Below are 13,256 nucleotides of genomic sequence, written 5' to 3' on the forward strand. Positions count from 1 at the left end.
TCATTTGAATAATATACTTTTGAAGCGAAGGAACACGAGATGAGGGTGCATAAACATCATATTCCACAGCTTGCTAAAACATTTGAATTTGAACAAAGACGAAAATGGCAAGTAGATCAAATTCAACATATAACTAGTTTCTCTTGGACAAAAAAAAAATATAATTTCATCTGAAGGTAGGGGTGTCAATGGTTCGGTTCGATCGATTATTTTACAAAATTTATACCATGCCAATTTTTCGGTTATTCTATTATGTATAATCAAAATTAGACTTTTTGAAACCGTCCTAATCATGTCGGTTTCTCTTCGGTATCGGTACAATTCGGTCAATTTTTGGTATCTTTTAAAATGTCATATAGAAGTCATTAATAGAAGTAAAATACAATAAAATGCGTACTTTTATATGACTTTAGTAAAACACTCTAGATATTTTTACAGTTTAAAGAGTGATTTGAACTAAGAAAATATGAAAGATGATCAGAGTATATATTCATCAACTATTCTACAGCAGTGTAAAAGAAACTAAGTAAATACAAATAAAATATAAATCACATGAGTGGAAATATATTAACTATTCAATATTCAAAAAGATAAATTTAAATCATATGAAATGAAATATATTCAATACGTTGCAGTTTGCTTATCATATTCTATAAAATACCTTGTGTCTTGCTAGTGAATATACTGAAAATTTAGTTTCAATATGTGTAGCAAAATAGATTTGAGAATTAGAATTTTGAGTTTAATTATTTGTTGGCTTGTAATTATTTTCATACTTTCAAAGCCCAAGGAAAAATTTAATGCTTAATTATTTTTAACTTATTATATAAATATACTTTTCACATGTAAATTTATTCCGCACAGTTCGATATTTTTTAGGTTTATTTTTATAAATAAAAAACCTATTATAATTATCGGCACGATTATAGATTTATATAAAAACTTACGATTTTATTAAAAGAAACCTAAAAATCGGTTCGTGTCACGACCCCAAATTTCCTCCGTAGGATGTCGTGATGGCACCTAATCTCTAAGACTAGGAGAGCCTATCAATGCGGAATAATAATAAATATCTGAAATAAATAAACTACAGTTCAAACAATTTCAACTCTCAAAACCCGGTAGAAATAAGTCACAAGCTTCTAAGAATTTATTCTCAATGTCTCTATATGTCAAGGTCTAAATAAAATATAAGGAAGCAACATAAAATGATAGAAGGGGACTCCGGAGTCTGCGGACGCTGGTAGATATACCTCGAAGTCTCCGTGCGCAAGTAACTCACTGATGTCTAGGCTGGTAAAATGTACCTGGATCTGCACAAAAAGATGTGCAGAAGTGTAGTATTAGTACACCACAGCGGTACCCAATAAGTGCCAAGCCTAACCTCGGTAGAGTAGTGACGAGGTCAGGTGAGGCCCTACTGGAATATAATAATGGCATGGTAAAATGTTTATCAATGTAGTAAAATAAAATGACATTGGAAATAAATCAAATAGTATGTCACATTTAATGACATCAAATAATTACAAATAATATCTCGTGGAATCAAAACAGAATTTCCTTCAACTTTATGAAAATCACAACAATTAATCGAAAGCAACTATGACCATAAATCAATATCAACAAGGGCACTCTCGAGGTACCGCCTCGTAATCCCAAATCATAAATAAATTCACAATATCTCATTTTCTTATATCACCGCGGGAGCCTTCACAATTTATTTAAAGAAAATATTTTTTTCCGAAATAGCATCCCGCGATTTGAAGTTTTGGCACCGCATGACTTCTAGTAGTTTCCCTACTAGCCACGCATATCAAGCCACCATTATCTCACCGCATGCGTTTCAACACCCAGACCTTATACCACCGCATGCGTATCAATATCACAATATATCACAATTTGCACCTCAAGTGCTCAAATAATTTAACTTGCCAAAATAATTCAACAACAATATTTTTCTACAATAAAGAACTCACGACTCATGCCAAAATAAATCATCAATAATAGTTTTCCACAATAAAGAGCTCACGGCTCCCTCACAATGAGTATAAAAATATTCAGGAGTAAATAATTTAGGAAAATAATATTTCAAAATCTTTATTACGTTGCTTCAATATCAAGTTTAAAAATGTCAAATACTTTATATTAATAATATTTAATTTTAAAAAAATCAACCTTCAAATAATGCACAGAATAAAAGAAACCAAGTTTCAACTAAACAGGTAAAACAATTAGTAAGAAAAGATCAAACAAATTTGAAGTATATATCTCAGACCAATGATGAAGAATATAACAAGATAAAATAATTTAATAAATGCGCAACAGTGATCTACACAATTTTAAAATATAATCTTTCGCAATTTAGCCCGTGTACACACTCGTCACCTCGTGCACACGACTTTCAACACATTTCAATAATCACATCAATACCAATCCTAGGGGAAATTTCCCCCACACAAGGTTAGACAAGTCACTTACCTCGACTTGCTCCAATTTAACCAAGTATTATGCTTTTTCCTCGAATTTTCGACTCCGATCGACTCGTATCTAGTCATAATTAATTCGATACAGTCAACAAAAATTATAGTAATCACTTTCATAAGAAAATATTACATTTTCATTAAAAATCCGAAATTAGCTCAAAATTTGCCCGTGGGGCCCACATCTCGAAATCCGACGAAACTTATAAAATCCGACAACCCATTCAATTACGAGTCCACCCATACCAATTTTACCAAAATCCGATAACAACTCGACCTCCAAATCTTAAATTTTCGTTTTTGGAAGATTTTGCAAAAATCTAGATTCTTCCATTTAAATCCGAAATAAATGATGAATATGACCATGTATTTATGAGATATAATCACATTTGGATATAGGATACTTACCCAAGTTGAAGTCTTGAAGAAATCCTCAAAATCGCCCAAGAACCGTGCTCCAAAACTCCAAAACGAAATGAAGAAAATGACCATTTTGGTCCTTAAGTTTCTACCCCAAAAACACTATTCCGGTCGCTAAAAGTCCAATCTCGTCGCTAAAAGTGTCACATCTGGTCACTAAAGGTGCACACCAGGACTATGTACACCAGCAGTTTTATTTCACTAAAAAGGCTTTAACTCCATCATACGAACTCGGAATTCGACGATTCTTGTTCCTATGAGTCATAAATAAAACTACGAACCCATTCGTTTAATAAAACTCAATTCGGATCTCATTTGCTCAATGTGATACTAATTTTGCCCGTTAAACAATTAACTTATATTTCGCGCTTAAAACTCAATCGCGACTTGATGAAATTAGACCAAACTTTCCAGATCACTCATATAATTCATTATCAAAATGTTGAAAGTCTCGAAATCGAATTTCGATCTCTAGAACTAAAAATGGACTTTTGGATCATTACATGCTTATGTTGAAAACATCAAACCTTTCCTCGACAGCCTGTAGTGTATCAATCATAACTTCTTGTACTCAACTCCAACTGCTAAACGGTTTAAAGTTCTGCAAACTAGATACAAAGTACTACAACTTTCATGTTTTTCTCATCGCCCAACTCCTTATAGATTGCGAGATATAAGCTCCCAAAGTCAGCCATGTGCAGTAGAAATTTCTGGCGATGCACAGTGCTGTAGCAAAAAACTGCCGTACCAGCTTCAGTCAATCGATCATAACATTTTGTATAAATGTCTGAATGATAAATGGTTTATCATTCTGGAAATTAGAATCAAAGGGCTACAACTTTCATGTTTTGATAATTTTCAGATTCCTTATAGATTTCGAGATATAAGCTTCCAAAGTCAGCTCTACGATTGCACCGGTTGCTGTCCAAAAATAGCTTCTGCAGCAGAAATATTCTAGCAGTTCCTTTTTGTCCGAAATCCATTCCGTTAACCTTCCGAAATCCACCCGAAGTCCTCGGGACCTTAACCAAATATACCAACATGTCCCAAAATATAATATGAACTTAGTTGAGGCTTCAAACCATGCCAAACAACGCCGAAATTACGAATCGCGCATCGAATCTAATTATGAGTTTTCAATTCTTCCAACTTCTATATTTTGCGCCGAAACATATCAAATCAATTCCGATTGACCTCAAATTTTGCACACAAGTCATAAATGACATAACTGAGTTATAAAAATTTTCAGAATCGGATTTCGACCCCGATATCAAAAGGTCAACCCCTCGGTCAAACTTTCCAAAAATTTAACTTTCGGCATTTCAAGCTTAATTCTACTACGGACTTCCAAATAAAATTTCGATCACGCTCCTAAGTCCAAAATCACCACACGGAGCTGTTGGAATCATCAAAATTCTATTCCGGGGTCGTTTGCACATAATTTGATATCCGGTCACTATTTGAACTTAAACTTTAAATTTTTCATCAAAATTCCATATCTCGGGCTAGGGACCTCGGAATTTGATTCCGGGCATACGCCTAAATCCCAAATCACGATACACACCTACTAAAATTGTCAAAATACTGATCCGAGTCTATTTGCTCAAACTATTGACCAAAGTCAACTCAGTTAAGTTTTAAAGCTCTAATTCATATTTTAATTCATTTTTCACCAGAAAACTTTCCGAAATATTTTTACGGATTGTACGCTCAAGTCGAGTAATGGTAAATAGTGCTTATATCACATAATTAATAATTAAATTTAAAGATGACATTTTGGGTCATCACATTCTCCACCTCTAAAACAAACGTTCGTCCTCGAACGGAGTTAGAAAAAGTACCTAAACTGGTGAATAAGTGTGGATAACAGCTGCGCATATCATGCTCGGTCTCCCATGTCGCCTCCTCGACCGGATGACCCCTCCACTGAACCTTCACGGAAGCAATGTTCTTTGACCTCAGCTTTCGAACCTGCCTATCTAAAATAGTCACTGGTTCCTCAACATAAAATAGATCCTTGTCCAATTGAACCGAACTGAAGTCTAACACATGAGACAGATCGCTGTGATATTTCCCAAGCATAGAAACATGGAATACTGGATGAAACGCAGAAAGACTAGGTGGTAGTGCAAGTCTGTAAGCTACCTCTCCAACTCTCTCAAGAATCTCAAAAGGTCCAATATACATAGGGCTCAACTTGCCCTTCTTCCCGAACCTCATCACACCCTTCATAGGCGAAACCCGGAGCAATACCCGCTCACCAACCATGAATGCAACATCATGAACCTTTCGATTCGCATAACTCTTCCGTCTAGATTGGGATGTACGAAGTCAATCCTGAATCAACTTAACCTTTTCCAAGGCATCCTGAACCAAGTCTGTACCCAAAAGTCTAGCCTCGCCTAGTTCGAACCAACCCACTGGGGACTAGCACCACCTACCATACAAGGCCTCATACGGAGCCATCTGAATGCTTGACTGACAACTGTTGTTGTAAGCAAGCTACGCAAGTGGTAAGAACTGATCCCAAGCACCCCCAAAATCTAACACACACGCACGAAGCATATCCTCCAGTATCTGAATAGTGCGTTCGAACTGCTCGTCCGTCTGAGGGTGAAATATTGTACTGAACTCTACCCGAGTACACAACTCATGTTGTACTACCCTCTAGAATCGTGATGTAAACTGCATACCCCGGTCAAAGATGATAGATACCGGTATGCCGTGAAATCTGGCAATCTCGCGAATATAGATTCGAGCCAACTGCTCGGAAGAGTAGGTAGTCATCACAGGATTGCAATGAGCTGACTTGGTTAATCTACCCACATTCACCCAAGCTACATTGAACTTCCTCTGAGTCCGTGGGAGCCCAACAACGAAATCCATAGTGATCCTCTCCCATTTCCATTCTAGAATCACTAACTTCTGAAGCAATCTACTCGGTCGTTGATGCTCATATTTCACTTGTTGACAATTTAGACATCGAGCTACATACTCCACTATGTCTTTCTTCATCTTCCTCCACCAATAATATTGCCTCAAGTCCTGCTACATCTTCGCAGCACCCAGATGTATGGAGTACCGCAAATTATCAGCCTCCTGGAGAATCAATTCACGAAAACCATCTACATTAGGCACACATAGCCTGCCCTGCATCCGTAATACATCTTCATCTCCAATAGTGACTTCCTTGGTATCGCCGTGCTGAACTGTGACCTTAAGGACCAGCAAATAGGGGTCATCATACTTACGCTCCCTGATACGATCATAAAGAGAAGACTGAGAAACCACACAAGCAAAACTTGGCTCGACTCGGAAACATCCAGTCTAACAAACTGGTTGGCCAAGGCCTGAACATCCAAGGCTAGAGGCCTCTCTGCTACCGGTAAATATGCTAAGCTGCCCAAACTCTCCGCCTTATGACTCAAGGCATCCGCCACTACATTGGCCTTCCCAAGATGATAAATAATGGTGATATAATAATCCTTAAGTAACTCCAACCATCTCCGCTGCCACAAATTAAGATCCTTCTATTTAAATAGATGTTATAGACTTTGGTGATCGGTGTAGACCTCACAATGGACACCGTACTAATAATGCCGCCAAATCTTCAAGTAATATGCACATCGTGCCAATTGCAAATTTCTATTTTCTCCTTTTAAATAATTTCGGTTACACCAAATCACAACATATAATGCCCCTCACACCGGTAGGGCATATAATTCATAATTTGCAATTAATTATTCGGAATTTACATCAAAATTTACCCAAATGAGTAACAGAAAGCCACATTTAGCCTCGCAGCTCTTATTAGTGACCAACACAAAATGATAGGCGTAGTTATCTCCATAAAATCTCCCAACAGGGGTAAACACATAAGTAGATTATAGAATTATGAAGCTCACTCATAAGTGGAGCACAATAGGAAGACTCGTTTCGATATTGAGAACCGAATCAACTTAAGAAAATTATTCTTTTATATTAAATCGAGGTCGTACCTGTAACAACACCATCTGATGTAGCGACCTTCACTATACCGTAAAATAAATATATCAACAGCTGGGTCTCCACCTCTAGGATGCTTTTTACCCGTCTGTTCTTCACCCTTAACTGGTCGTGTGGGTGGTGTAGTAACTGCAATGGGGCACGTAGCCTGAGTGCTTTGATGAAATATGTCTCTCCCAAGTTTGGGATCATTTTCTCATGATGTGCCTAGTATCACCGTATTCATATCAACTCCTTTGCGGGTTAGGCTGCTCATATTGAGTCTGTGCCACATAACTGGAATAACCATTATAGGAACTCATATCGGTAGTGCATTAAAAAAACTTACTGGAGCACCCCGAGTAATCCGATGTGCAGACTGGGCTGGATGACTGCCTGAGCCCCCGCCATAATGATTTATACTTGTAGAGTAGAATCCACTGAATCCCCTAGAACCTCGAGACGTCTTGGTCTCCTCAGTTTCTTTTTTCCTTACCCCGAACATGTTCTAATATCTTGGCAATTTGTACAACTAGCAGAAATGAAGTATTAACTTGTAGCTCCCGAGTCGTACAAAACTTTACGATCATAATTGACTCATTTAATGAGTCCGTGGACTCGCCCTCTGGCTATAGGAAGCAAAGTAAGGGTATGACGGGCTAACTTATTGAACTTGATGGCATATTCTGACACCGTCAATGATGACCTGACGCAACCGTTCATACCCTAGGCGCCACGCATTACGAAGAGTCCAGGAAACAAACTCTTTCAAAAGTGTTTCTGAGAACTGAGCCAAGTGGGCGGTGTTGCATTGGCTGGTCTGCCCTCTTCATAGGCTTTCCACGAACACTGGTGGAGAATTTTATATCTCCCAAGGCAAATTTCTTCTTTTGTTATGTTGACTCAACACTGTTGAGCGGGCCAATTTCCTTACATACTCTTAGATTCTTCTTTGGGGTAACCCTTACCCCTATTTATACACAACGATCACAAAAGTAGAGCTCCATACAGACAAATCTTATCACGAACCACATAGTCCAGACTCTCGTCAACAAGTGTACTTCCTCCGAAGCACCCCAAAATCCGCAACTGTGACGTCCACGCTGAGTAGACCTTCTAGAAATTTAGAGTTGTTTCTATAACTCCTTTGGTACTGAAGTACATGATTATTAAGGAGGCGGACATACCGCAAGTCCCAACCTTATCCTTTACAAAATCTCAGGTTTTAAACATGTGTAAATTTTAGGGAACCTTTCAGTACCACATATATACATTTCAGGCCAAAACTGATATAATACATGACCCCGCAATCCACCCATTGGTAGTGGATGGCGTGAAGTCATAGGTCACAACGTCCGATGATCCACAATAATAACCTTCACAGCTCGTATAAATCAACCAGACGCCAATGTCCGTTGCACCCCGCACATGATTCACTAGGTGATCTCTCAATACGCCCACATCTTCAGTCGGAACCACACGTTAAGGCAATGTTTGAGCATTTCTGGCTCCCTCGTAGTCCATCTGCGGCATCACGAACCGTCGACGCACAACTGATATTGAGTGCGCAATGTCATACACGAGTGGATACAAAGAAATATGAGATGTATGTTTCAAGCTAAATCAATACCGCACGATAAGGAATCAAAGAAGTGAATATTTTTCTAACAGTTCCATAGCCTCCTGAAGATAAGTACAGACGTCTCCGTATCGATCCACAAGACTCTACTAAACCTGCTTGTGACTCATAACACCTATGAACCTAGTGCTCTGATACCAACTTGTCACGACCCCAAATTCCCTCGCGTAGGATATCGTGATGGCACCTAGTTTCTAAGACTAGGTAAGTCTATTAATGCGAAATAATAATAAATATTTGAAATAAATAAACTACAATTCAAACAATTTCAACTCTCAAAACCCGGTAGAAATAAGTCACAAGCTTCTAAGAATTTATTCTCAATGTCTCTATATGTCAAGGTCTAAATAAAATATAAGGAAGCAACATAAAATGATAGAAGGGGACTACGGAGTCTGCGGACGCTGGCAGATATACCTCGAAGTCTCCGTGCGCAAGTAACTCACTGACGTCTAGGCTGGTAAAATATACCTGGATCTGCACAAAAAGATGTGCAGAAGTGTAGTATGAGTACACCACAGCGGTACCCAGTAAGTGCCAAGCCTAACCTCGGTAGAGTAGTGACGAGGTCAGGTGAGGCCCTACTAAAATATAATAATGGTATGGTAAAATATTTATCAATGTAGTAAAATAAAATGATATTGGAAATGAATTAAATAGTATGTCACATTTAATGACATCAAATAATTACAAATAATATCTCGTGGAATCAAAACAAAATTTCCTTCAACTTTATGAAAATCACAACAATTAATCGAAAGCAACTATGACCATAAATCAATATCAACAAGGGCACTCTCGAGGTACCGCCTCGTAGTCCCAAATCATAAATAAATTCACAATATCTCATTTTCTTATATCACCGCGGGAGCCTTCACAATTTATTTAAAGAAAATATTTTTTTTCGAAATAGCATCCCGCGTTTTAGCCACCCTTATCACACCGCATGACTTCTAGTAGTTTCCCTACTAGCCACGCGTATCAAGCCACCCTTATCTCACCGCATGCGTTTCAACACCCAGACCTTATACCACCGCATGCGTATCAATATCACAATATATCACAATTTGCACCTCAAGTGCTCAAATAATTTAACTTGCCAAAATAATTCAACAACAATATTTTTTCACAATAAAGAGCTCACGGCTCATGCCAAAATAAATCATCAATAATAGTTTTCCACAATAAAGAGCTCACGGCTCCCTCACAATGAGTATAAAAATATTCAGGAGTAAATAATTTAGGAAAATAATATTTCAAAATCTTTACTACGTTGCTTCAATATCAAGTTTAAAAATGTCAAATACTACATATTAATAATATTTAATTTAAAGAAAATCAACCTTCAAATAATGCACAGAATAAAAGAAACTAAGTTTCAACTAAACAGGTAAAACAATTAGTAAGAAAAGATCAAACAAATTTGAAGTATATATCTCAGACCAATGATGAAGAATATAACAAGATAAAATAATTTAATAAATACGCAACAGTGATCTACACAATTTTAAAATATAATCTTTCGCAATTTAGCCCGTGTACACACTCGTCACTTCGTGCACACGACTTTCAACACATTTCAATAATCACATCAATACCAATCCTAGGGGAAATTTCCCCCACACAAGGTTAGACAAGTCACTTACCTCGACTTGCTCCAATTTAACCAAGTATTATGCTTTTTCCTCGAATTTCTGACTCCGATCGACTCGTATCTAGTCATAATTAATTCGATACAGTCAACAAAAATTATAGTAATCACTTTCATAAGAAAATATTATATTTTTATTAAAATTCCGAAATTAGCTCAAAATTTGCCCGTGGGGCCCACATCTCGAAATCCGGCGAAACTTATAAAATCCGACAACCCATTCAATTACGAGTCCACCCATACCAATTTTACCAAAATCCGATAACAACTCGACCTCCAAATCTTAAATTTTCGTTTTTGGAAGATTTTGCAAAAATCTTGATTTCTTCCATTTAAATCCGAAATAAATGATGAATATGACTATGTATTTATGAAATATAATCACATTTGGATATAGGACACTTACCCAAGTTGAAGTCTTGAAGAAATCCTCAAAATCGCCCAAGAACCGTGCTCCAAAACTCCAAAACGAAATGAAGAAAATGACCATTTTTGGTCCTTAAGTTTCTGCCCCAAAAACACTATTTCGGTCGCTAAAAGTCCAATCCCGTCGCTAAAAATGTCACATCTGGTCGCTAAAGGTGCACACCAGGACTATTTACACCAGCAGTTTTATTTCACTAAAAAGGCTCTAACTCCATCATACGAACTCGGAATTCGACGATTCTTGTTCCTATGAGTCACAAATAAAACTACGAACCTATTCATTCAATCAAAACTCAATTCGGAGCTCATTTGCTCAATGTGATACCAATTTCGCTCGTTAAACAATTAACTCATATTTCGCGCTTAAAACTCAATCGCGACTTGATGAAATTAGACCAAACTTTCTAGATCACTCCTATAATTCATTATCAAAATGTCGAATTTCTCGAAATCGAATTTCGATATCTAGAACTAAAAATGGACTTTTGGATCATTACATGCTTATGTTGAAAACATCAAACTCTTCCTCGACAGCCTGTAGTGTATCAATCATAACTTCTTGTACTCAATTCCAACTGCTAAATGGTTTAAAGTTCTGCAAACTAGATACAAAGTACTACAACTTTTATGTTTTGCTCATCGCCCAACTCCTTATAGATTGCGAGATATAAGCTCCCAAAGTCAGCCCTGTGCAGTAGAAATTTCTGGCGATGCATAGTGCTGTAGCAAAAGTCTGCAGTACCAGCTTCAGTCAATCGATCATAACATTTTGTATAAATGTCTGAATGATAAATGGTTTATCATTCTGGAAACTAGAATCAAAGGGCTACAACTTTTATGTTTTGATAATGTTCAGATTCCTTATAGATTTTGAGATATAAGCTTCCAAAATCAGCTCTGCGATTGCACCGGTTGCCGTCCAAAAATAGCTTGTGCAGCAGAAATATTCTAGCAGTTCCTTTTTGTCCGGAATCCATTCCGTTAACCTTCCGAAATCCACCCGAGGCCCTCGGGACCTTAACCAAATATACCAACATGTCCCAAAATACAATGTGAACTTAGTTGAGGCTTCAAACCATGCCAAACAACGCCGAAATTACGAATCGCGCATCGAATCTAATTATGAGTTTTCAATTCTTCCAACTTCTATATTTTGCGCCGAAACATATCAAATCAATTCCGATTGACCTCAAATTTTGCACACAAGTCATAAATGACATAACTGAGTTATAAAAATTTTCAGAATCGGATTTCGACCCCGATATCAAAAAGTCAACCCCTCGATCAAACTTCCCAAAAATTCAACTTTCGGCATTTCAAGCCTAATTCTACTACGGACTTCCAAATAAAATTCCGATCACGCTCCTAAGTCCAAAATTACTATACGGAGCTGTTGGAATCATCAAAATTCTATTCCGGGGTCGTTTGCACATAATTTGATATCCGGTCAGTATTTGAACTTAAACTTTAAATTTTTCATCAAAATTCCATATCTCGCGATAGGGACCTCGGAATTTGATTTCGGGCATACGCCTAAATCCCAAATCACGATACAGACCTATCAAAATTGTCAAAATACTGATCCGAGTTTGTTTGCTCAAACTGTTGACCAAAGTCAACTCAGTTGAGTTTTAAAGCTCTAATTCACATTTTAATTCATTTTTCACCTGAAAACTTTTCCGAAATATTTTTACGGATTGTACGCTCAAGTCGAGTAATGGTAAATAGTGCTTAGATCACATAATTAATCATTAAATTTAAAGATGACATTTTGGGTCATTATAGTTCGGTACGGTATGATTCGGTCGCTTTAGTTGATTTTAAATATGCATTGACACCCAGTATGAAAGCATAGCTAATGGTACAAGCTAAACTTCCAATACCATGTGGATGTGCTTTCCTTTTTTTCTTTTCAATTTGATATATTTGATTAGGATGTTTTTGGATTCTAAAAAGTACTCTATAAAGAAACAAACTTTAATTTTTAACCGTGCAATGGAAGAGCGCCGATAGAAAAGTCAATGATGTGCCCCGAAAACGGATTAGGCTCGCTGCTGTTATATATATATATATATATATATATATATATATATATATATATATATATATATATATATATATATATATATATATATATATATATACACACACACACACACACAGCTTCTCTTGCATTTTTCAATTTAGATCTCTCGATTATTGTCTTATTCTATAGTATCATTTTAACTACTGATTTTGAAAATATTAAAATTTTCTAACTAAGTGGAAAATATGTGACATTTTCAAAACAGAAAAAGTTATTTATTTAAAATTCATTTTTGCCTGTAAAGTAAAAAAGAAACTCTATTTAAAATAAAAATAAGTTATTTCTCATTTCAACATATATGGGAATTGCTATTGTTCTTATTTATTTTTCTTTTTCCTTTTATTTTTTCTTTTCCCTTAACATGCAAAGCATATGAAATCTTATTTTTGTCGTCTTTGAAATAGAAATGTAATTCGTAAAAAGAAAAATCTTTAAAATGATGGAAAAAGAAATTTATTTCGCCCGGGGTATTATAAATGATTTAAAGGGAAAGTTGTGGGACGGAAAATGAATAAGAAAAACTTTTAGGGGTGGCAGTGCATTATAAATTAATAACGACGTTCTTGATAT

Source organism: Nicotiana tabacum, chromosome 19 (assembly GCF_000715075.1).
Source record: "Nicotiana tabacum cultivar K326 chromosome 19, ASM71507v2, whole genome shotgun sequence".
In the NCBI taxonomy this organism is placed as follows: Eukaryota; Viridiplantae; Streptophyta; class Magnoliopsida; order Solanales; family Solanaceae; genus Nicotiana; species Nicotiana tabacum.